We start from the raw sequence: 24465 nt of genomic DNA on the forward strand, positions 1-24465 counted from the left end.
ATGCATAGAATTGATACTGCTGGGAGATATTTTTGTCTCCAGCATTTTACATCACTCTCTGAGACAATTAGACAAGCTCACTTGAGTCAAGTAGCTGGTGGAGGGAGAGGAAGAAGAGGGGGAGAGAGACGTCGTCCACTTGGAATTGGGTTTCTCTGTGGCCGTCAATCACTTCAAACACATGGCTTGGTATTGGTCACCCATCCCCGACCTCCTGCTTTCTAGGGTCTTCCCTCATTGTTAAGACCTGCCTCACATCACAATTGGGGGTTTGGAGTTAAGGCCTTTGAGTTTGAGTTCAGCTGAGTTCTAAGAAATCACTTTTGCAGTCTCTCCTTGGTTTTTCCTCTCTGTGAGGGCGGGGTGGATCAGCGCCTCTCATTCCAGGCCCCTCCTAACTGTCATTATTTAGCTTCTAAGTTACTGGTCCTGGTTACTTAATCAGTGTGGTGATTTGTTGCCTTCCCCCACCTTAGCTAATCTGTTGGCCTTTTGGGGGGCCTCTGATCACTAGTCAGCTGCGTTGGGGGCAGGGACAGGGGATGTGGTGGCCTCAGAGTCTCTAAGGAAACAAGGCTGTGAGGGGGAAAGATCTGAAAGGAAGGTTTCCCCAGGAGGGGCTGGCCATTCTGCCCTACTTCGCATCTCGGGGGCAGTCAGGGTTACTCTGTGACCTGCAAACAAAGCTGGACCCTTGGCCTGCGGCTGTGGGAAGCCAGGCAGGACAATGAGAGGAAGGAGAAAGCACGGAGATAAAACCCAGGGCCCCAGCGTCTGGGCCCAGGATTCCTGAGGCCGGCTCCTCAAACCCCAGCGAGAGGAGGCTTCGTGTAAACATGGGCTGGGTTTCCTGAGCTCACAGGGCCCGTGCCGGGGTTTTTATTGTGCTGTTATTGTTAAGATAATTATTCCATTTCAGGAGAAGCCTGAGCCAAGGACAGGCATGCCTGATGCATCCACAGGGACACTGCTATCACTCATTCATTCACGCCACAGACATTTATTGGCTTTGCTTTGCTTGGTGCTGGGAATATAAAAAAACATCTGCCCACCCCTCCTCTCAATAAACTCTTCTCTGGGCCTGGACACAGACACCAAGCAGAGTCTCAAATCCAGTGTGGCCAGAAAGACAGCAGCAGGAGTGTTTCCAAGGTTTAGAAGTGGAGGTGAGGGTGGAGAAATGGACTACCTTTTGGTGGATGGGCATCAGTCAGGGCCCAGGGCTGGGAGGCCAGGCATGTTCTAGATGCCCCTGAATATCAAAAGTGGGCAAAGAGTTCCCTGTGGTTAAAAAAAAAACCCCCACAAAACTCTACTCATTCTAAAGCAAAGGACTCTTAGAAGCCATCAGATAGGGGAGCTGACATTTATCCAGCACCTTCATGTGCTAGAAGCTGTTGTAGGAGCTTTTACAAATTACCCCGGTGATCCTTTAATCCTCAGGACACCCTGTGAGGTAGGGCTGACTTTGTCACATTTTACAGGTGAGGGGAGTGAGGCCCATCCCGGTTAAGTAACTGGTCCAGTTCACATCACTAGGAAGTGGGCAGCTGGGAGGGAGCCCACAGGGGGAGATTCCTGCATTTCTAGAAAACTCTAGGCCCACATCCCCAGGGTCTGGATTTCCCACAGGCTCCTTACTGACTTCACAGCTTCCCTCCCCCTTCCACCCAGTTTCCCCTTCTGCAGTCTGACCAGTGAATGGAGCCTCAGTTCACTCACTATTCAGAGCCATTACCAGGGAGTCCTCCTTGACTCTCTCCTTCTTCCCCCAATAGCCAGCCCATCACCAGGTCCTGTTCATTCTGACTCCTAAATAACTCTTGAATCCACCTCCTTCTCTCCATCACTGCCTTCATAGAAGCCACCCTGATCTCCCACCTGGACAACTGGTCTCCCTATCTCTCAGGCTTCTCCCGCTAATCCAGTCTCTCTCTCTGACAGCCCTGTCATTTTTTTAAAGGTATGTTTATGTTGTAATTTATAAACTTTACTTTTTTTGGAGCAGTTTTATGTTTACAATAAATTTGATAGGAAAGCACAGCGTTCCCAAATACGCGCACACCCCCACCCCAATACACACAGTGTCCACTATTACTTACATCTTGTATTATTTGGATATTTGTTATAATTGATGAGCCAATATTGATACATTATTGCTAACTAAAACCCATAGTTTACTTTAGGGTTCACTCTTTGTGTCGTACATTCTGTGAGTTTTGATAAATATATACTATGTCCATTAATGCTATTTAACACAGAAGAGTTCCACTGGCCTGAAATCCCCTGCGCTTATTCATCCTTCCCTCACCCTTGAACCCCTGGTAACCATTGCTCTTTTTACATCTCCATCATTTTGTCTTTTCCAGAATCTTGTATAGTTGGAGTCATATAGTATGTGGCCTTTTCTGACTGGCTTCTTTGACTAAGCAATGTGCACTTAGCTTGGGAAGTCATTTCTTTTTATTGCTGACTAATGTTCCATTAATATGAATGGAATATTCATTTGTTTATTCTGTTTGTCCTGCTGAAGGGCATCTTGGTTGATTCCAGTTTGGGGTACTAGTGACCATGCACAAACCGCTGTAAACATTCATGTGCAGGTTTTTGTGAAGACACACATTTCTGACTCCTCTAGGTTAACACCAAGGAGCATGACTGCTGAATCCTACAGTCAGAGTGTGTTTAGTTTTGTGAGAACTGTACTCTATTGCTTTCATGGCACATATTTCAAACTGGATTTATAGATTTATTTGCTGGATTATTTATTGAATAACGGGGCAGGGACCCTGCTGGTTTGCTCACCATCACATCCCAGTGTATTGCACAGCTCTTGGCATTGAGGTGTTACTCAATATTTATTTGCCAATTGGAGAATGAATGGTTGGGTCAGTTTAGCTGGACAAGAAAAGGAAGGGGAAATATTTACTGACCATCACTTGGGTACCAGCCATAGTCTGGCCACATTCATGTTCATTATCTTCTTCAGTGTTAAGAGGGCAGATCATCTGTACAGGTGAGAAAACCAAGGCAGAGGGGCTTAGGGCAGAGACCCCTGGCCCTGCAGCGTCTGCAGCCTGTCTCCTTGTTCAGCTGACAGGTCCCACCGGCTGCAGACACACTGACAGGAGACCTCCATGGCTTCGCTGTCAGTCTTCACTGCCATTTCTGTGCCTTCTACAGAGATGGGCGTGAATATCCTAAACATGCTGGGGACTTTGTTTTCTGACAGTGCCTCTTTGATATCTACCAAATGAGGCTGCTCACCGACACCACTTTGCGCCCCCACTCTGTGCCTTTGCCCACACAGTCACCTCCACCACATTTGGAAAACACCTCCTCCAGGAGGCCTGCCTTCACTGCTCCTTACTATTCACTTGTGCCTGACTGTCCATGACTCAGGGTCAGGGCAGGGTCCTGGCTGGACATGTGGACCTGGGTTCAAATCCCAGCTTCCTTTCATATTGGCTCCGTGAACTTGGGCAAGTAGCTTAAGCTCTCTGATCCTCCTTCTTTCATCTGTAATGCAGAATAACAAGAAAATTTGTTTGATGTTAGAGACTAAATACAGCCTCCAGCTCCATGCTGGTCTATGGCAAATGGTGACTGTTAGATAATTACTCTCATTTGACAGTAGATGTCTCAGTGCCACGGGTGTTACCTTCTACCTCCTCCAGGCAGCCCTCCCTGACCTTCAGCCTTAGCCCTTCCTTCCTGTTATCACCCACAGCACTTCATTGGTGATCACTTTTCATGCCTTCCAACAGTTATTTGAATGATTTTTTCTTCTGTGCTGGACTAGGCTGAGCTCATTTGCAGTGGCTAAATTCACTGCAGATTATTGTAAACCCAGAAGGGTGGCCAGCCGGGAAGCAGAATCAGGGGGCAGGTAGGCCAACCTGTGGAGCAGAGAAGGTACTGGCACTTCGGGCCTAAGTGCAGACACTGGGTTAACTACACACCTCACCTGGGCCTTGACTTTTTCCTTTTTAAGTTACCGTCTGGGTCTCAGGGACCTGGGGCCTGGCAGGGGAAGAGTTGTACCACCCCCCATTCCTGATCATCCTCAATTAAGTGCTCACTCCCATCTAGCAGAGGAGGCCGCTTTGCCCATAACCCACCCAGAGAGAGCCTCCTGGGCAGGTAAATAACAGGCTGGTGGGCGGGGCTTCCCTTTGCAAAGGAATTTATGATGGCAGCCAGACCATTAATCACCGCTGCCCACCTCTGCCCAGCCACGCGTGGCCCAGGGATCAGCTCTGTTCACAAATGGGACTTTTTACCATTCTTTTTCTCTCTTTCCTAAGGACACACGGGGCGATGGGGTAATTGGGAGACCATCATTAGCTCTTCTCCAGCTTGTACCTCGGGCTCCGCTCCTTGGGTTTCTTCTCCGGGAAGGGAAGCAGCAGCCCCAGGGAGACGCCCAACAGTTGGGTTTCAGATCACACTGTGTGTGTCTGAATTGGCAAACGATGAGTCTGTGTTTTGTGTTTTGTTTTGCTTTGATGAAACCCAAGGCCCCACAAGGAGTTTTCACCCACCGTCCTTTACTAAATGCATCTCCCCAGCACGCCTTCCTCCATTTCCTCATGTCTCCAGGGAGTTGGGGAGTCAGGCTTGCAGGCTTGGTGTCAGGCTGACGAAGGTTCAAATCCCACTCAGTTGCTTACTCATCCTATAACTCGGGCATACCGCTAAACTTCTGGCCTCAGTTTCCTCATCTGAAAAATGGGAGTAATCATAGCACTCACCTCCATCTCTTTCCCTTTCCTGTGGGGCCTTCTGCTCTCTCTCTCTCCCCCTGCACATCTGCTCTCTACTCCAAACCCCTCTGCTCTTCCCCTCTTATCTAGCCTGCTTCCCTCTCTCCACCCCCCTCTCAGTCCCAAGGGTCTCTCTTTTTCAGGTGTCAAACCTTCATCACCGCCACCACCCACCTTCTCTCTGCCCCCTTCATCTTGTCTAATTGCTTCCTGGAGCAAGACTGGCACCACCAGAACGAAGCATGAGGAGTGGGGGGTGACAGAGTGATGGGAGGGGGCAGATGCTCAGGGCCATTTAGGGTTCGGGAGCACTTTGGCCTGTGGGGAGCAGCCGGAGGGCAGAGTGAGCCAGTGCTGTCTGTCTAGCCTAGATGAGCTGCTTTGTTGATTTGGGGGGATCTCTAGGCAGCATGGGTCCCCTGGGGCCTGGAGCTGGGGCCTGTACTTCCAAGGACACTCCCTGTTCCGTGTGCACACTCCCAGGTGCCAACTCAGAGTGGGTGGCCATCCTCAGGGCCTGCAGAGCAGTGACTGGAGCCCACAGCCAGGACTTGTCCAGAGTACACAGCTGCCTCAGGTCCACATGGGCATTGCTCTACAGGCAACGAAGGTGCTACCTTGTCCAGGACCCCCACAGGGAGAAGGCTTCACCCCCCATAGCCAGGGGGCCTGGAGCAAGGTTACTTGAGGCTCAGTTTGCCCATCTATAAAATGGGGCTGATAACGATGCGGAAGTCACTGCTGAGAGCTTGAGGAGACTGCGTGGAGAGGGCATTCCCGCAGTGCCCGGCACACATGAGGGCTCTGTACAGGCTCCAGTGTTGTCACCTGGAAGTGAGGGTGGGGGAGGCAGACTTGAGTGTCCTTGCCAGGTTGGTTCACCGGGGAGGTGCCCGCTTTAGGGAAAGTTGGTATTGTAATAGCTGGATGTCATAAGACATCAAAAGATGAAGCAACATTGGCACAGGGCTTGGAGGGAATTAATCCCTTTTTGTAGGTGATCTCGGCTCAGTGCTCCTATCAGCCCCAGGGGTGAGGGAATTGTTCTTCTCATTTTGCAGAGAAAAAAACCCTGAAGTTCAAAGGAGTGAAACAACTCACGCACCTGAGGGCACCCAGCTCAGAGCTGGGATGGAGCAGGATGCAACCAGGGCAGGCTGGCTCCAGAAGGCGCCCTTTCCACTCCTTGGCCGCTTCCCAGAGGGGCAGGCACCGTCTCCGCTGGGCAGAGCAACCTCAGGCTCTGTTTCTATTTCAACATCATGATGGTGTGCAGAGGTACCGCGTTAATTATCCCGCTGGGTCATGACACAGCTTGCAGTTCGGGCAGGGACCTCAGCCCCACTTCACACCTGAGAGCAGCAGAGCCAGAGAGGGAGTCCAGGCTGCATGAGCCTCTTTTCACAGATGGGGTGACGAGGCCAGGAGTGGCTGATAGATTGACCCCAAATCAGAGAGGGAGGGGGAGCGGGGCAGGGGCCTCTCTAGACAAGCAGATGACATGAAAGCAAAGAGCACGACAAGTGAGCAGAGTCCCTGAATGCCAGCGTTAGAGTCTGAGACTCACTCTCTGGGCTCCGAGAACCATAAAATGGCAGGGCTGGGAGACCTCAGAGATGGTCTGATCGAATCCATGCTCTACTCTAGTAATTCTTTACAAATCCTATTTAGGAATAACACACACACACACACACACACACACACACACACACACACACACACACACTGGTATATATATATTTCAGTGCATCCATCTTCAGTGTACAGCTCAGTGATTTTTTAAAATACTAAATAGCCACCATCCAGATCAAAATCTAGACCATTCCCGTCCATCAGCCCAGTCAGTACTCTCCTTTCCCCACCCCCTCCAGCTAGCTACTGTTCTGGCTTCTGTCACCATCAAGCCATTGTTCTTGTAGCTTGAGCTCTGTGTAAATGGAATCATGCCGCATAAACTCCTCTAGGGCTGGCTTCTTTAGCTCAACATGATATTATGAGCCATCCATGTTGTTGCATACAGAAGTAGTTTATTCTTTTTTATTGCTATGTAATATTCCACTGTATGAATACACACACACACACACACACACACACACACACACACACACACACTAGAAGCCCGGTGCATGAAAATTCATGCACTGGAGGGGGGGTCCCTCAGCTCGGCCTTACCCCTCTCATAGTTTGGGATCCCTCAGGGGCAGGAGGTGACCCGGCAATCAGGGGAAGGTGATGCCCCCATCACACCTCTGCTGCTGCCACTGCCGGCAGCGCAAGCCTCGGCCGGCCCTGGTTACCTGAGCCTCGGGTGGCCCTGGGTGGCTGGGCAGCTGCCATCTGAGGCTTGCCTGTGCCTTGGGCCGGCCCTGGCGCTGCAGGGCTGAGGGGACTAGGGGACTCTGGAGGCAGGCGCACGGAGTGGCTGGACCCATGCCGCACGCGCCTGCTGCCCCAGTGGGGCTGAGGGGACTTGGCGCTGCCATCTTTGAGGGTGTAGCAGTCAATTAGCATATTCCCTCCTTATTGGCTATAGGCACCGCCATCTTTGTGAGGGCGTGATGGTCAATTAGCGTATTCCCTCTTTATTAGATAGGATATGAATTTATCCACTCTTCCCTGGCTGGGCATTGAGTTGTTTCCACTTTGGGGTGCTTATGAGTCAGGCTGCAGCATACATTCTGGTCCACGTCTTTCTGGGGGCGTGTGCAGGCATTTCTCCTGGGAATGTAACTGAGTGGAAATGCCGGATTGTCATAGGGTAGGCTTTAACACACACTGCCCAACAGAACGGTGTGCCATTAGTCAACCCTGACAGTGTGTATGGAAGTTCTAGTTACTCCCAGTCTGTAGTTTACTTTTTCAATCTTAATTGTGTCCAGGGATAGTTTGTGAGGAAAGAGAATGAGTGTTTATTGAGAGCTTCCTCGTGCCAGGCCTGGTGCTTCTCACATCTGACTACCTCATTGCTCACCACCACTCAGTGAGGGGGGCACCATCCCCTCCACCTCTCCACACCCCCTCACCACCTGACGAGAGACTCGCCCAAAATCTCAAAGTTGGCAGGTGGCTGGACTGCATTTCTCTGGTCCCAAAGCTTCCTCTTCCTGCTTTGGGTGTCGGTGGGAGAGGAGGTTCCCAGTCCCCTACCCCCTGGCCCCTTAGCATGTCTCACCATCAATAGCCAGACAGAGAGGCCGATCAGAGAAGCCCCTGTCTCTCCGCCTTCCCTGGAGGGAAGGCTTCCTAATTACCCGCCTTGTTTTGTTTGAAGTGGAGTTCTTGGCATCGTCAACTACATTCCACTGCAGATGCAAAAGCTCTTCCAAAAGTCTATTGAAAAGGTTGGCAGTATCTGGTGTTTGAGATTATTCTTAATGCCAGTACCTTACATGTATATAACTTCTTTGATTTAAAAAGTGCTTCCCTGATGGTTATCTTATTGCATATTCATTAGCTTAAGGCAGTGAAGTAAGCAGGGCAACAGTTATTAGAGAGATCATGTCCTGTCGATTTTTACCGAGGACGGACCCAGTCCTGGGCAGGGGGCCGCTGTTGAATGAGTCCTGTGCTTGGGCATTCCAAGTCCAGTGAGTAAGATGTATGCCTCTGGTCAATGTCCAATGCAGGAGTGCAGTAATAGAGACATTCATCATTCAGTGAGTTCTTACTACATGGCAGGCATCCTGCTCGGTGGACACTGCAAAGAACAAAGCAGAAAACCAGACACAGTCCTCATGGAACTTGCAGAGATGAAGAAATTGCAGTGGGAGCATAGCAGAACAGTGGCCACCTTTCCCTGGGAGAGAGGGGAAGCTTCACAAAGGAGGCAGCATGTGAACTGGGTCTTGAAGGGTGAATAGGAGTTCGTTAGATGGGGTGTGGAGTTCCAAACTGAGAGAACCGCACGGACAGCAGCCGGGATCTGTGACTTACCCAAGGTCACCTGGCCACGAAACGGGGGAGTCTGCTGCTTCTCAGCCCTCTGTCCTTCCGCCCTCCATGCTGTCTCCTTGACGCTCCCCAGGGCACACAGTCCACACCGAAGTGAGTAAGTGCAGCCTGTGGCATTTCCAAACCCAGTGGCTCAGATGCCAGACCCAGGGGTAGTTTGCCAGGGCAGCACTGGCTGTGTCCTGTCTAAAATCTGAACTTGCTGAGAGGAGTACATCAGCAGCTTAGGGGGTCCTGGGTCTCTCCTAGTGGCCTTCCTGGGCCTCACTTATTGCATCCTATCTAATAATAGACAAATATGCAAATTGACCATACCTCCGACACACCCACAAGCCATGCCCACAAGCCACACCCACCATCCAATCAGAGCGAGTATGCAAATTAACCCAAACCAAGATGGCTACAGCCACAGAGAGCAAGGTTTCCTAGGTAACAGAGGAAGCCAAGCTTTCTGCCAGCCCTGGCCAGGCCTAAGCCTCCACTCAAGCTACAAAGTTTCAATTATAGAAGGTAAACAAATTCAAACAAATGGCGGCAGAATGGAGCTTGAGAGAGCAAGCCAGGGTTGCTGCCAGCAACAGGGGAAGCAAAGCTTTCCGCACACCCTGGCCGGGCCCACCCCCTTAAGGCAACAAAGTTTCAATTATAACCCCAACACAAATGGCTGCTGGCCTCGGAGGGAGCCCCAGGCTTGGCTCCGCTCCAGGCTACAAAGTTTCAATTGTAGAAGGAAAATAAATTCCAGTACCAGGGCCTCCGCTTGAGTTGCCAGGGGGCATGGCCGGCCTGCAAACCACCACAGGCCCCTCGCTCAGGCCGCCCCACACCCCAAGGGAACCCCCACCTGATCCGGGATGCCCTTCAGGGCAAACCAGCTGGCCCCCACCCCTGTACCAGGCCTCTATCCTATCTAATAAAAGAGTAATATGTAGATTGATCATCACTGCAACACACAATATAGCTGCCCCCATGTGGTCAAAGATCCTGCCCCCATGTGGACACAAGATGGCCACCACAAGATGGCCAGCAGGAGAGGGCAGTTGGGAGGCACCCAGCCTGCAAGGGAGGGCAGTTGGAGGTGATCAACCCTGCAGGAGAGGGCAGTTAGGGGTGACCAGGCCGGCAGAGGAGGGAAGTTGGGGGCAAACAGGCTGGCAGCAGAGTGGTTAGGGGGTGATCAGGCTGGCAGGCAGAAGCAGTTAGGGGCAATCAGGAAGGCAGGCAGGTGAGCAGTTGGGAGCCAGCAGTCCTGGATTGTGAGAGGGATGTCTGACTGCCCTCAAAGGGTCCCATATTGGAGAGGGTACAGGCTGGGCTGAAGGACAACCCCCCTCCGTGCATGAATTTCGTGCACCGGGCCTCTAGTCTGTAAAATAAGAATCATAATAACAACAATAATAGCTGCATTGGTGGAACCTTTACTTTATGCCAGGCACTGTGCTGAGCACTTGACACACACTCTCTCCTTTAATCTCCACAATGGCCCTGTGATGTGTGGGTCCTCTTATTATCCCACTTTTCAGAGGAAGACACTGAGGCCCAGAGGAGTTGCATGACGTGTCCAGCATTTCACAGAGCCAGAAAGCGGCAGAATCCAAATCACGCCCAGCTCTGAGTGACGCCAGCTTGAAGCGAATAGGCCTTTCGTTTCACACCTCTGCCCCCACCCCCAGCGTACACCTCAGGTGTTGAATGGGTCTGTTTCCTGAGTGGCAGCTGGGATGTGGGGGCTGTGGTTTGATGGGGGAAAGCACTTGGCAGGGGCCCACCTCCTAAGAGGCCAGAACTCCTGATTTTTCCTGAGCTGGGGAGTCTGGCAGTGGAGGTGCCTCAGACAGTAAAACACCAAGACTCAGGCGGGGCTTGGCTGGCCCACGGAGCCCCAGACACTTCACAGAAACGGCCGGCTCTGGGGGTGTGTGCTGGGAGGAAATGGAGTTGCATTTATTATAAACTGTGAACCAAGACAGGCTTCCTGCCCCGCAGGAAAACAGGTAGGGAAGTGCCCTTCGTCAGGGGAGGTGGTCTCCCTTCCATTGCACAAGCAGGAGGAGTTCTGCTGGGCGCGGGGCCTGTGCGGGCAGCTGTTTCGTCCCTGTCTCCAGTTCTTCGGGGTATATACTAGGAGTGGAATCGCAGGCTCATGTGGCGATGATATGTAGAACTTGCTGAGGACACCTCACTTCTTTGAACCTCAGCTTCTACATCTGTAGAACGGAAGAGGGGGAGATGGGGGAGGGTGGGAGGGGGACAACAATAGCTACCTCGTGCGGGTGGATGGGAAAAGATTGGAAGATGAAGTGAAGTGCAATGCCCAGTGTAGCCAGGGCTCAAGGTACTTTAGGGGGAGGCCAGGTTAAAGAAGCTGATGGTTGTGGGAAGGAAGGATGAGGGGACAGGGGTCCCCTGTACCTGGCTGGCTGAGCTCTGCACCTGAGCAGTGGGCTCTTTCTGTGAGAGACGGGGCAGAGTGAGCCGGTGGCTGGTGCCCTGAGAACCAGGCCCCCTTCCTGCTTTTGGACCCAGGGGGACTGACTCCCTGGCCCCACTGGGCTGCCCTCACCCTCAGGGAAGCGCGCAGCGGCTGCTGATGTAGTTGTCCCCCATTTGCTGCTTGCCCCTCTCTCTCCCCTCCTTTCGGAGCCTGCCGGGGAGCTGTTCAGGCTTGGCAAGCAGCAGGGGTTCAGAAATCAAATTAATAGATAAAAATTCCCATTCTCTGCCTGTTACTCACCTGGCTGAGCTGCGAAGTCTGTGACATAACAGGAATTGGGAGTGGGGGAGGGGAGAGGAGCCAGCGTCAAGGAGCATCATTTGAGAGGGAGAGCGTCTCGGGCTTTTGATGTGGGAAGAGGCCAAATGGCACCAGGGGAGAAGGTGCAAGTGGCGCCTTTAGCAGCCAGCACTGCTGAGGTTGAGGGAGAGGGTGCAGCGTCCAGGAAAGGGGTCAGGGTGTAGCACCAGAGTGCCCCCTAACCCCTCACTTTAGAATCAGGAAGAAAACACCAGCTGTGGTACCTCTGTGCCACTTACTGGAACCATTGCCATCCCAGGGTCCCAGGTTTAGCCATCCCTCCCGAGTAGGGTCCATGCGAAGATGCATCAGGTGCCACGTGGACAGCAGCTTCGTGGGACCTGGCACACAGTAGGCCCTCAGTACCTGTTGGGCGGGTGGAGTCAGGCTTCCCGCTCTCACCGCCTGCATCTGCATGGAGACATCCCACGATGAGGTCTCTCCGGCCTGGCTGGCCCGGGTGAGCTCCTTCCCTCCCACAGGCGGGAGATGGACCCCATGATCCCTAATAGTCCCTGTCCCAGAGCCGGGAGAGAGGAGGAGGCTGTTGTTCCCGGCTCCCTTCCAGGAATGAGAAGCACAGCCGGAGCCTTTAGCAGTGGGGTCGGCCAAGGCCTGGGATTTCCCCACAGTGTTTGTCCCCAAGTGATTGACTTATTCCGTTGTTATTTAGTAAGGATACATGGATGCACTCTGCTTGTAAAAAATGACACATTTCGGGTGAGATTATAACCCCTGATGCCAGGCTCCTTTCCCTCCTGTTTGTCCAGAGGACTGGTGTTAAAAAACAAAATTTGCCCTGGCTGGTGTTGCTCAGTGGTTAGAGTGTGGGCCCAGCGCACCCAAGGGTCTTTGGTCTGATTCCCGGTCAGGACACGTTCCTGGGTTGCAGGTTTGATCCTTGGCCCTGGGGCACATGCTGGAAGCAACCGATCCATGTGTCTCTCTCACATCCATGTTTCTCTCTCTCTCCCCCCTCCCACCATCTTCCTCCCCCTCCCTCTTTTCCCACTATCTCTGGAAATCAATGGGAAAAAAAATATCCTCAGGTGATTAACAACAACCAAAAAAAAAAAACACACACAAAAAAAAACACAACTGAGTAAATTTAAAGATCTTATTCGTGAATTTGGGCTGCATCCATCTAGCAGTTAGAAAGGAACTCCCAGGAGTTACACAAAATGGAAGGCTTTTATAGGCAGAAGAGGAAATTTCTAGCAAAGAGTGGCCAGCTCCAGGCTTAGGTCACCCTCCTCTGTGGGATAGAAGGGGTCTTCGGGGATTATCTGGTTAGTGCTGACCAGGAAATTCCAGACTGACCAGTTAAGATTACATTCCTGGGGGAGGCTGAAACTGTAATTAGGTTAGGTATTAAGTCTGGTTTGCTGATGTGGCTGAGCACCAGTGACTCCATTTGGGGCCCGTCGTCTCTTTTTTTAGCAATGTCAACACTTCAGAGCAGTGTCTGCGTGTGGCTGGGGTACGGTCAGGAAAGCCCCCCTTCAGGGCTGGGGCTGCCAAGAGTCGGGTGAGGACCAGGATGAAGGTAAACCACTTCCCAGGGCCCCTGCCCACCTGAGGTTAGCACTGAGGGGTGAGTGAGCTGGGGTTTCCCCAGGACGTAAATGGAGCTATAATTGTAATGCTAATAACACCTTCCATTTACTAAGGCTTACTGGGGCAGACGCCATACTGGGCGAGCTCCCCTGTCTTCTCATTTAACTCTGGGAATGAGAAGTGGCATTGTCCTCATTTTACAGGTGAGGAAACTGAGGCAGAGGTGCCCAAAGTCACATAATGGTGGGCATTTAAATTCAGCCTCACCCGCGATGAGGCCAGGTACAGCAGACCTTGATTCTTGCCCAGCCGGCATCCAGCTGGTTTTCTCCAGGCACAGCTCATTTCATCCCTGGGACTCCTTCTCGCCGCACCTGTACCCATCTGTGGGGACTGAGCCCCCTCCTTTCCCTCGAGGGTTGAAGATTATTGAATACCTGCCTCATTTTAAAGAGGAGAAGGTAGAAGCCCCAAGAGGGCACGTGGCCTGCCCAGGGCACACAGCGGAGCTGTGAACAAAGGTGCCCTGGCTCTGGGTCAGCGTTCCTAACCGACTGACCTTATTGCTTTAACCCAGCACCAGGCTTGGCCGTATGTGCAGGCACACATGCGTGTGTGTTAAGGGGGGAGGGAGTGTGTGCATGTGTGTGAGGGGGTCAGGATTAGGTGCAGGTGGAGCCGTTAGCAGCCAGCACTGCTGAGGTTGAGGGAGGAGGGGGTGCACGGGCCAGGAAAGGGGTCAGGATGCAGCTCCAGCGGACCCCCTAATCCCTTACTTTAGAATCAGGAAGAAAACACCACGGTGGCACCCTATAGACCTAGGTGTGAAGCCCCTTGTGCCACTTACTGGAACCATTGACCTCCCAGGGCCTCCATTTAGTGACCCACGATGCCTCTCTGTGACAGGCCCGCAGGAGGCGGGCTTTATTTCTGGGAAGGACATGCTTCTCCATGCTGGAGAGCTGAGAGGAGAGGGCAGGACGAGTTAGGGTTCACATTAAAACCGACGCGAGCACAGAAGCAGCGCCTTGCGGAGGAGGCGGCAGCCTGCCTGGGCTCCCCGTTCTGGGTGGTGGGGATACCAGCCCAGAAGATTAATGAGAGGGCAGGGGAGCGCGAAAAGGAAGGAAGAAAAATTGCTGCCCATTATACCTGTCCTTTGGCAAGGCCGGGTAATTAGCAAACCCTCAGCAGTAAAATATTTCGTTTTGGTGTAATTGCAAAGTAATTATGTGGTATGGGTTGTGTATCAATCGTGTTGATTAATAACACTCAGGTAGTAATTAAACATCTGCTTCATAATCGTGTGCAGGCTGAAGCTCAACATACATGCACTCACGCACGCATGCAAAGCTCCTTGGTCACCGTGGTGCTCGTGTGTGTGTGTGTGTGTGTGTGTGTGTGTGTGTGTGTGTGAGAGAGAGAGAGAGAGAGAGAGAGAGAGAGAGAGAGAGCAAGAGAACCTGGTTGAGTTAAGACACCCTCCCTTTCCGATCATACCTTGAGGTCTTTCTGTCCCCATCCTCCCCTGGGACACAGGGAGGAACTGAGCTGGCCCTGGGGCTGTGCCACCCTGAAGCCCCTCTCAGAACAGAACCTCCCCTCCCTCCTGTGTGTATCTCCTTCCCGGCTGAGCTGCCTGGCCCAGTGGGTTGGCATAGGGGTTCAAGGGCGCCATCCATGACCGTGTGCTGGAGTGTCTTAGAGCTCCCCATGTAATAATCCGTGTTAGACGGTGTGCTTCTTTCTTGAGCAGGTTACCTTTCCCAGCAGCCAGCCGCCCTGAGGCTCACCTAATACCCCGCATACCCGTTAGGCCTGGATCGAAGGATCTGCTCCCAGAGGCTGCAGGGACCAGAGCAGGACTCGGGGAGGGAGCCAGGAGCCTTGTTCTGGCTTGGATCCCACCCCACTGGCCCAAGTTGGTCAAGGTGCTCTCCTCCTCCCCTCCGGTTCCAGGTCCATCGAAGAAAACTGAGCTTAGCGGCCGCCAAGGGCCTTTTCAGATCTGCTACACTCAGATCCTACTTTGGTTTGTACTAATTAGGAATCGGAGACAATTTAAATTCAATACATCCGATCCTTAGTGAGTAAACAATCAGAAATAATTCCTTCCTTTATGACTTCTCAAAGACTCACTCATGAGCAATGAGAACCCAAGCTAAAATCAATAGCTTTTATTTCTCAGACAGAGAAACTGCAGAATCCCTGAGCTGCTGGGCATTGCAATTCATTCTTGTATTTTAAATTTTTATGTTTATGTTTATGGACTGCCATTAGGTAATACAGATCTATCCCGAAGGTTGACTTTTTTCATTAACTTAACTCATTTTAGTTATTAGTTCACATTTATAGCTTGGGTTTAATAAGCGCATAGTGCAAAAGTCATAAAACAGCCCTTTTTAAAAGCAATATTTTAAAATTGAGACTCTTCTCTGAGTCATCCCAGTTTTATTTGCTCATAACTTGTTTCTCCTGTGATTTGAGGCCCAGTGGTGCCAATCCCAGCCAGTCATTTGCCTTGAGCTTCAGCACCTCATTTGCAATAGGGAAGGGCACCGCTGATTAATAAAAGCAATAAATGCTTACATTTTAGAAAGTAAGCATCCAACAATCACTCACTGTGTTTCGAGTGCTTCTCATATATTATACTAGAGGCCTGGTGCACAAAATTCGTGCAGGGCGGGGGGGGGCTTCCCTTCAGCCCAGCCTGCACCCTCTCGCAATCCAGGACCACTGGTTCCTAACCGCTCGCCTGCCTGCCTGATTGCCCTAACCCCCTCTGCCTCAGCCCCCGCACCTGGGACCCAGGCTTTCCTCCTCCAGCCAGCCTCAGGCAACCGGGATCCGGGCTTCCCTCCCTCTGGCTGGCCACAGGCAACCAGGACCCCAGGCAGCTTCGCCCAGGCCCTGGCTTTGTCAGGAAGGACGTCCGGAATGACATCCGGAAGACGTCTGGTCTAATTAGCATATTACCCTTTTATTAGTATAGATTGTCTGGTTGAATCCTACATCCCTATGAAGTGGCTTTATTATTTTTTTTTCACTTTATAGAGAAGAACACTGAGGCCCAGAGAGGTTAAATGACCTGCCTAAGGCCACACAGTTGATGACAGTGGTAGAGCTGGGAGGCAAACCCAACATGTCTAAGTCTAATCACCATCTTTCCCCCGATACCTGTCTCCCTCTCCCACCCACCCTTTCATCATCTCTTTACTCTCCACCTCTACCACCAGGCCCTTCCCATCCTCCTTTCATTCTCTTATCTGTTTCCACTTGTCTGGGTTTCCTCCTATTTTTTATCTACCTGGAGAATACCTCTGCTCTATGACCTTCAATGGCTCCCCATTGCCTATGGATGAAGTTTCTCATCGTTACCCCAGCATCATTCAAGGACCTTAACCATCCAGCCCCTCTTCCCTCCCTGTCTCATTTCCTAGGCAGTCTTGGCTCATGGTCCTGAATACCCACCCACACCTGGGTACCTCCACCCTGGTCCCTTTGCCCGTGGTGTCTTCCTCTCTACTCCATACATTCAGATCTGCCCCCTCTTTCAGAAAGCCTTCCTGGGGCTCAAAAAAGAAGGGACCCCTCCCTTCTCTGAACTCAGAACCAAGTGATGCGCCCTTCCTAGTCTCCTTGAACTATGAAAACCAGGTCCCTTAACAGTGAGCTGCAATTTGTGCCTCACTCATCCCTGGCACCTTCTGAGTACTGGATATACAGCAGATGTTTAATTAATGCTCACCACCATGAGTGAATGCTCATGTTGCTTGTGATCTACAGGAAAATGCCTGTGTCTTCTCTGTGGCATTCAGGGCCAGCCCAGTGCAAAGGTAGGGAGACACTGTCCATGTTTTACCAACTCTCGGTGTAAAGCGCTGATCACAGGACTTTTCCATCTCATTTCCTGCTCCGCCCGAGGCCCCAATCTGGGTATCTCTGTGCCTTTCCTCACCCTGGCCCCCCTGCCCACAGCACCCTCTCTCCTCTCCAGATACACATGTCTGCCCTCTATTCCAGGAAGCCCTAATGTGCCTGCTGGGGTCATCAGGACATTGCGGGGGTGGGGCTTACTTGGTATCTGCCTGTGAGTTATTAGAACCCTGGTTTTAGACCTGGCCCCGAGAGACTGCAGGGACCGGTGGCGGGTCCAACACCCCCTCTCACAGGGAGAAGCCAGGGCCCCATGGAGGAGAAGGTGTGCCTGAGTGCTCACATCCTGGGACAGGAACCCAGGACTGTGCCTGCAGGTCCATGGAGCCTCCTGCTGTCACCTCCTGGGAATGAAGCCCCCCCAGCCATGGGTCTGTTAATGGGATGGGTGGTCTGCTTCTCTTAATAGGTGTGAGGGAGCATGGACTGGGGTGAAAATGAAAGATGGAGGCTGGGGGTCACCCCCGATGAGCCACTTCATCAAGTGAATTGGGAGGAGGCCCAGAGAGGCGGACACACACATGCCGTCCGGATGGGGCCGGAGCAGGGACCACAGGCAGCCGCAGGGAGCCCGTGAGAAAGGCACAGCTGCATACCATGCTGCTAACACAGTCTCCGTTGTCACCTCTCTCCTGCAGCCACTTATTTATTTCTTTATCATACCCTCTTGGAGAAACTGGAGAATGCCACCTCTCCTGGGGATTCGTCCCACCCCACCCACCCCTCTCCACTTCTCACACGCTGGCTGCCGTCTGGTGTGACATTAGTGTGACATTAGCGTTCACCAGCTTGCAGAGCGCTAATGACATTTGCATTTTGCTGGCTGGTGAAATGTGGGCTGGGGCTTGGGGTCCCGTGGGCAGGTGGGGAGTTTGCAGCCCAGAGGGAGAAGCAGATATGCTGGGTGCGGGCCCACACTGGTCACTGAGAGGCAGAGAAGAGGGGTAGAGGTGGATCGGAGGGAACAAGTAACTGGTGGAATGGAGAGATTTTTGTCTAAAGATGTGCCAAGGACAAAAAGCAGCTCCCAGGCCAGTGCTCCATCTCCCCTGCAGACTCACAGCATTCTCTCCTGTGTTGCCTCCCTAACATTTATTGAGCGCTTGCTATATGCCAAATGCTCTACTGAAGGCTTTACAGACTCATGGAAGCCATTTTTACTCCCTGCAGTTCTTGAAGACAATGCTGTCGTTATCCCTGTTTTACAGATCTGGAGACTAATGCCCTGAGAGGGCGCCTGAGTTGCCCGGGGCCCCACTTCTGGAGAGAGATTGCCCCAGCATGGGGCGAGATCCACCTGCTTCTAAAGCTTATGCTACTGTGGGCATTGCCTCCCACACCTTGTCCCGGCTTAAGCACAGCCAGGAAACCATCCTCGGCCCTGCCCTTTCCCAGCATGCACCTGACAGGCAGGCAGCAGACCCTGGCTGTGCCCCCTTGGCTGCTCCAGGGGCTGCAAGGCTGACAGCTACAAAGGAGGGAGCATCCCTAGAGAGAGCACCCAGCCAGGAAACAGGAGAGAACCCAGGTTCAGGCCTCACTCTGCCACCAACTTGCTGTGTGACTTTGGACAAGTCACAGCCCCTCTCTGGGTGTCATTCTCCTTGCTGGTAAAATGATGCCGTTGGTCTGGCTCAATGGTGCATTCCTGAAATGCATTTGCATATGAGCAAGGATCTTTCCTCCAATGTACTTGAACTCTCCCGCAGTTTCCATCCCCTCACTTAGAGGTATAAAATTTTGTTTTATGTTCAAGCAAGCCATGAACATTTGCTGAGCATCCCCTCTCTGCAAAGTGCACTGTGCTAGACGCAGCGAGATGCTTACGTATTTTTTTCGGGCGTACACACAGGCATATGCATATCTTTGCGTCTCGGAATTGTCTGGCTTCCCAGTCCTGATGAGTAACCTCAGACTCCTGCAGTCTTTGCCTCATCACACTGCCTCCTCGGGGCCCAGAGAGCATTTCAAACAAAAACAAGAGACCTCGGGCAGCGTGAGCAAGTCAGATCTCCCCCAACGAGGCAGTCACGGCTGGCTCTGCTTGTCTCTGACAGGTGGGCATCTCCTGGACAGCACTGAGCTTGCAGTGGCAAGAGCTTCTGGCACGGTCGTCAAAGCAACTTGAACCCTTTGAATTTGGCTTCTAGAAACGTGGACACAATCCTTTTCCAGACGCCAGCCACTGAGGTAAGGGAGTTCAGGCTTGTTCAGCACGGGGCGTTATGCTGCTTTGTTGTTGTTGCTAGTAGTAACCGTCAGCAGGGCACCCTGTCATTCTTTATCATAGGGCCCTGATTTAGTCCCTTCTTTAGCAGGAGTGGCGAAGGCTCTAAAGTCGAGCAGACCAGGGTTCAAATCTTGGAATCACCAGTTTTTAGCTGTGTGGCCTTGAGACCTTTCTGTGTCTCAACTTCCTCATCAGTCAACCAAGGAAGCAATAGCACCCACTTTCTGGGTTTGTGGTGAAGATAAAATAAGGTAACACATGAAAAAGACTTAGAACAGGATGGGTATCCAGTTAAGCTCAGAACCCAATAAGTGTTAGCTGTTACTATGGTGTGCCTGCCCTGTCAGCTTGTAACTAGTTGGGCCTCACATTGATGGGGTGGAGTCCACATTTGCACTAGAATGTAGACTCCGTGAGGGAAGGGGCTTATCTGTCTTAGGTGAATCCTCAGACCCCAGCAGAGCAAACTGGCCATTGTTTGTTGACTGCCTGGATGTGTGAAGATGCTTTATCTGTACTGTGCACAATCCTCGAAGGTCCTTGCATTAGTTGGGATATGGGTTTGGTTGTGTGTGACGAAATCCCAAAGTCACGGTTCCTTAAACAAGAGAGGATGCTTTTTCCTAAGTAACACTGAGCGAAGGGGTTTCTTCTACACAAAAACATTAGAGGCCAAGTTTCCTTCTGTCCTTGACTCCTCCGCGATGGCCCCCGGTGGTGTCTCCATTCTGCTCAGCAAGAGGGGAAATCAGAAAAGGAGAGGGTGCCCCATCCTTTAGAGGGTGCACAGGTCTCTTCCATTCGTGTCCCATTGGCCAGAATGTAGATATCTGACACACCTGGCCGCAAGGGAGACTGGAAGTGAGAGTCTTTATTCTGGGTGGCCATCTGCCCAAGTACAATCTTCAGCAAAAGGAATGTGGGCAGACAAAACAGCAGATGCTCCCTAGTGGGCAGGAGGTGAGGATAGGGAGCAGGCAGGAGGGCTGATTTGTCCCAAACAGGTCCTTCCTGTGGCCTCTGACAGGTAGACCTCGGTTTCGTGGATCAGGTATCTGGAGACCACACACACACACACACACACACACACACACACACACACACATTCATACACACAGAGTCACACACATTCACATACACAGAATCACACACATTTACATACACATAAGCACACACATTTATACACACACACATACACAAAAACACATGCCCACACATACATACATGCACCCCACCATCTCAGCCACCCCGTATCAGCTTGCCTTGAGTTCCCCTCCACTTGCTCAAAAGACCTTTTCCTTCTTCCCTTCGCCCCATTCCCACTGCCACCCCCACGCCCTAGCTGGGTCAAGTTTCTTGAGCTCCTTTAGCATTTATTTGCTCTCAATGGCCCCAGAAGACCGGGCCTATGACAGCCTCCTTTCCAGAGGAGCAGCTGTAGCCCCCCACCCCCGACTCAGCCACCACTTCCGGGGGCCTCTGAGAGGGAGGGGAAGAAGGAGGGGCATTGACTGAGTGGGAGCCCATCTTCCAGAGCCCCAGGGGCCTGTGTGGGGTTCCAGGGCACAGGCAAGCGGGCCAGCCTCGTAGCCCCAGCTGACGTCCACCGTGGCAGCTCTGTGATGCATTTAGGGTGCGGTGTATGATTTCATTTGAAAAAAAGATTGCTCTGCAGAAAAAAAATAGATGGAAAACCACAGCATATGCTTCTGCCTCCCAGGCAATTGGTCGAGTGATTTTTAAGATCTGTCCTTTGCTTGATTTGGGTCAACCACAAACCTTCTTGGCCTTCACATCTCTCTCTCTCTCTCTCTCTCTCTCTCTCTCTCTCTCTCTCTCTCTCTCTCCCCTCTCTCTCTCTTTCTCTCTCCTCGCTGTGGATTCTGCAGCTCTGACTCACCAGGCAGACAGCTCAGTGTTCAGCATCACCCTGCCTTATATGGTGTGCTCAGTGCTCCCAGGGCAATGAGTATTCATTCATTCCTTTCTTCAGCCAGTGACTGTTGAGTTCTTATTATGTGCCAGGCACCGTTTCATTTGCTGGGGATTGAGAGGAAGCAAAGCTGAAAGGGCCCCACTCTCAGGGAGATCTGCTGAGGGCAGGACCCCTCCTCTGCATGTCTTGCCCCCAGCCCCTTGTCCAGTGTCTCAGTCAATGCTGAATTACAGTCGGACTTGGTGGATGTTTGTCAGTTACTTTTCACACTATTATAATCCTCATCAAGGATATATTTTTTCCATTGAATTTTTTAGAGAGAGTGGAAGGAAGGAAAGGAAGGAGGAGGGAGGGAGGGAGGGAGGGAGAGAGAGAGAGAGAGAGAGAGAGAGAGAGAGAGAGAGATCCATGTGAGAGAGACACGTCAATTGATTGCCTCCTGCATGCGCCCAACCAGGACCAGGTATCGAATCTGCAACCCAGGTACATGCCTTTGACCAGGAATTGAATCCATGACCCTTTAGTACACGGGCTCCTGGAGCTTTGCATAAGCCCTCCCTTTCCGTGCTGGGGCTAAGGTTCCAGGGAAATGCTGGAGAATCCGCCCCAGTGGATTGGCCTGGCCTTGTACCTAGGTGGTTTGAAGGGATGGATTGAATTTCCTGGCTCAGCATTACGCAAACTAAAGTATTTTGGAGAAGATTGCCTCGCCGCTGGGCATGGATTATAGGGCTATGCTTCATTCTCACCTCCTTTAATGCCTCTGGATCCCGGATTGCAAGGAGTTTTGGATATTTCTGAAGGACGCAAACCCTACAAATTGGAAGGTGCTGGGGGGCCCAGTCTGCTTTGTGCTCACCTGGTCCTTTGCTGGGGGCTGTGAGCTTCTCACCCTGTGTAGTCGGCAGCATCCAGCGCAGAGCTGGGCACGCCGGGAGCTTCCATTAGTGGTCGGTGGCTGGGTAGACAGATGGCCGAATTACGGTGGCTTCACTGTACTACATGCTTTCCTCGCCTCAGTCCAAGTGTCCAAGGGGGTTGGCGGCACCGGTAACAGTTTGATTTTGGCTCCTGTGCAACATGAGTGGTTTTCAAGCCATGGAGGGGACGCGAAACAAATGGCTCTTGAGCTTGTCAGTTTCTCATTTCGGTTGTGGGAGGCGGCGTGGCGTGTGCCCCGATCTGAGGATGAGAGCTTGCTCAGACCCCAGCTCCGAGGCTGGGTGGCCTCGGGCATGTTATTTAGTCTCTTAAATTCTATTTTCTCATCTAGAAAATGATAGCACTAATAGCAGCCAGCTCCCGGGGCTCTGATGAGCATTAGATTAAATAATGGGTGTTACGACGAGGAGCAGAGCTCTGCGCACGTGGTGAACGCTCAAGAGAGGATGCTGACGGCCTATGTAATGACGCCCGTAAGCGATTCGTTGCATATACGTCTTTCTTCTAGACATATTTTTGCAGACTGCTTTGCACTTTTAAGACAAAAATTATTTTTAAAGTTGTTAATTCAGAAGTAAAACGTGCTCCTTAAAAATCCAAACGATCCGGAGAGACTTAAATTAAAAAGCAAATGGAGCCCCCCCGCACCCACCCCCTGCCCTCATGGCCAGCTCTCTCATTCCCTTTCCCAGCAATGTTCCAAAGTCAGGGCTTTTCTCCTTTTTTTCCTTCCTAAGGGCAGAGGACAGGTACGCAGTTAGGAGAGGACAGTGGCCAGTCCAGGCCAGAAGTCCCGAGGCTGGTGCCTCAGTGGTCCTGTTGGACCCAGGCACAGCCTGTCCTCAGGGCAGCCTGGCATCTCTGACTCCCGTTTGCTCTGACCTGGAGGATCCCCGGTGTCCTGAGTCCAGGGGAGCGGTGTGAGGCGTGCCACACTAGGGCCAGGCCTGGAGGGACAGGTGCACGGACACTGTGTCTGGCTGCATGCCCGGGCCCCTGCTTCTGTCAGAGCCCCTGGGCTCAGTCCAATTTCAGATGCCTTGTTCCTGGCAGGGTGATCACTCACTTCCGACCTGTGCCTTCTGCTGCCACTCTCCTTCCCTCATCAGGAAGGGGCCAGGGCCTACCCAGCACACGGCCCAGAGCATCGTCGGTGCTCACGGATTGGGGCAGGTTTGAGTTTTACCAGCACTAGGGTGCCAACTGCCATCTGCCTTTATTTCTCTGGATCTGACTGCTGCTGAGCCCCCTTTGCCCATTTGAAGGACATTCGATCCCAGTCCCATTGGGGAGGGAGGAGACTGGCCCCCTAGGATTGTGTAGGAGACTTGGGGGCCTTTGTGTGACCCAGAATGTGGTGAGGAGGCTGCTTGGCCTCAGCGCACTCAGGACCCCACAGAGAGGCTCATTTGCCAAGCCTCAGCGTCCAGTGAGGGCAAGTGGGCGGCAGCCATTTCCATGCCAACCTAGGCGTGTGGTCTTTGGTTACACCTGCGGGCCGGGAGTTTGGGTGTTGAGAATCCCAGCCTCTGTCAGACACCTCAGGGTCCTGTCACCTCTCGGGAAGGCTGTTCCGGGGTCAGGGCACTTGAGCCTGTCGCTGTTGGATCCCACAAAATCCACTTCTCCTTGTTGTCTCCAGCAATGTCCCCCACCCCTTCCCCCAGCCTCTGCCTCTGCCCCTCCCTCACAGGCTCCACCCTTGTGTTCTAGCTCCGGGGGCTCCAGCCTGTGTTCCTCGGCCCAGCGATCTCTGCCGGCCTTGGAAACAGCAGTCCCAGGCGCAGGACCCCGTGATTAACCACCATCTTGGAAAGGGAGAGAGAACGCCCACAGCAGAGAGAACCAATCAGGAAGGTTGTCTCCGCACATTCTCCTGCCACCACATTGGCGACAACAGATGAAACAGTACCTTCCACTCATGTGTTTATTGAGCACCAACTAGAAACCAGATTCTTTCAGAGGCTGAAGGTGAAATGTCATACAAGGTGGACCTCAAAGAGGTTAGGGTTTCACTTAGCGGTTCTCAGATGTGGTCCTCACACCAGCAGCCCAGCCTGGGAACTTGTTGGGAATGCAGATTTGCAGACCCCCACCTCCCCCACACCTAATGACTCAGAGGCTGGGGGTTGAGGTCCAGCCATCTGGGCTATGCCAAGCCGTCCAGGGGACTCGGATGCAAGCTCAAGTTGGAATCACTGAGAGCAACAGGCAGGTGGCAGGAGGTTAATATACTGCGAGGCGGTGGCTCATAGACGGGGTGCTGGGCTCCATGCTGGGGAGGGGGAGGTGCTGGGGAAGGTGCTTGGATTATGAACGACTGAGAGGTGACAAATAAATCTGTGTGTGACTT

General features: G+C 52.3%; 1 protein-coding gene across 1 annotated transcript in view; it reads left to right on the top strand.

The window, feature by feature from the left end:
- Positions 1-24465, top strand: part of TSPAN18 (tetraspanin 18) — a 151268-nt gene that overhangs the window by 86286 nt on the left and 40517 nt on the right. The window contains exon 3 of the mRNA XM_079787402.1: positions 19062-19194. The gene's annotated coding sequence lies outside the window, so the exon portion shown is untranslated. The remainder of the gene's footprint in view (positions 1-19061; positions 19195-24465) is intronic.

Source organism: Cnephaeus nilssonii (genome assembly GCF_951640355.1).
Source record: "Cnephaeus nilssonii genome assembly, chromosome: 13".
NCBI lineage: Eukaryota > Metazoa > Chordata > Mammalia > Chiroptera > Vespertilionidae > Cnephaeus > Cnephaeus nilssonii.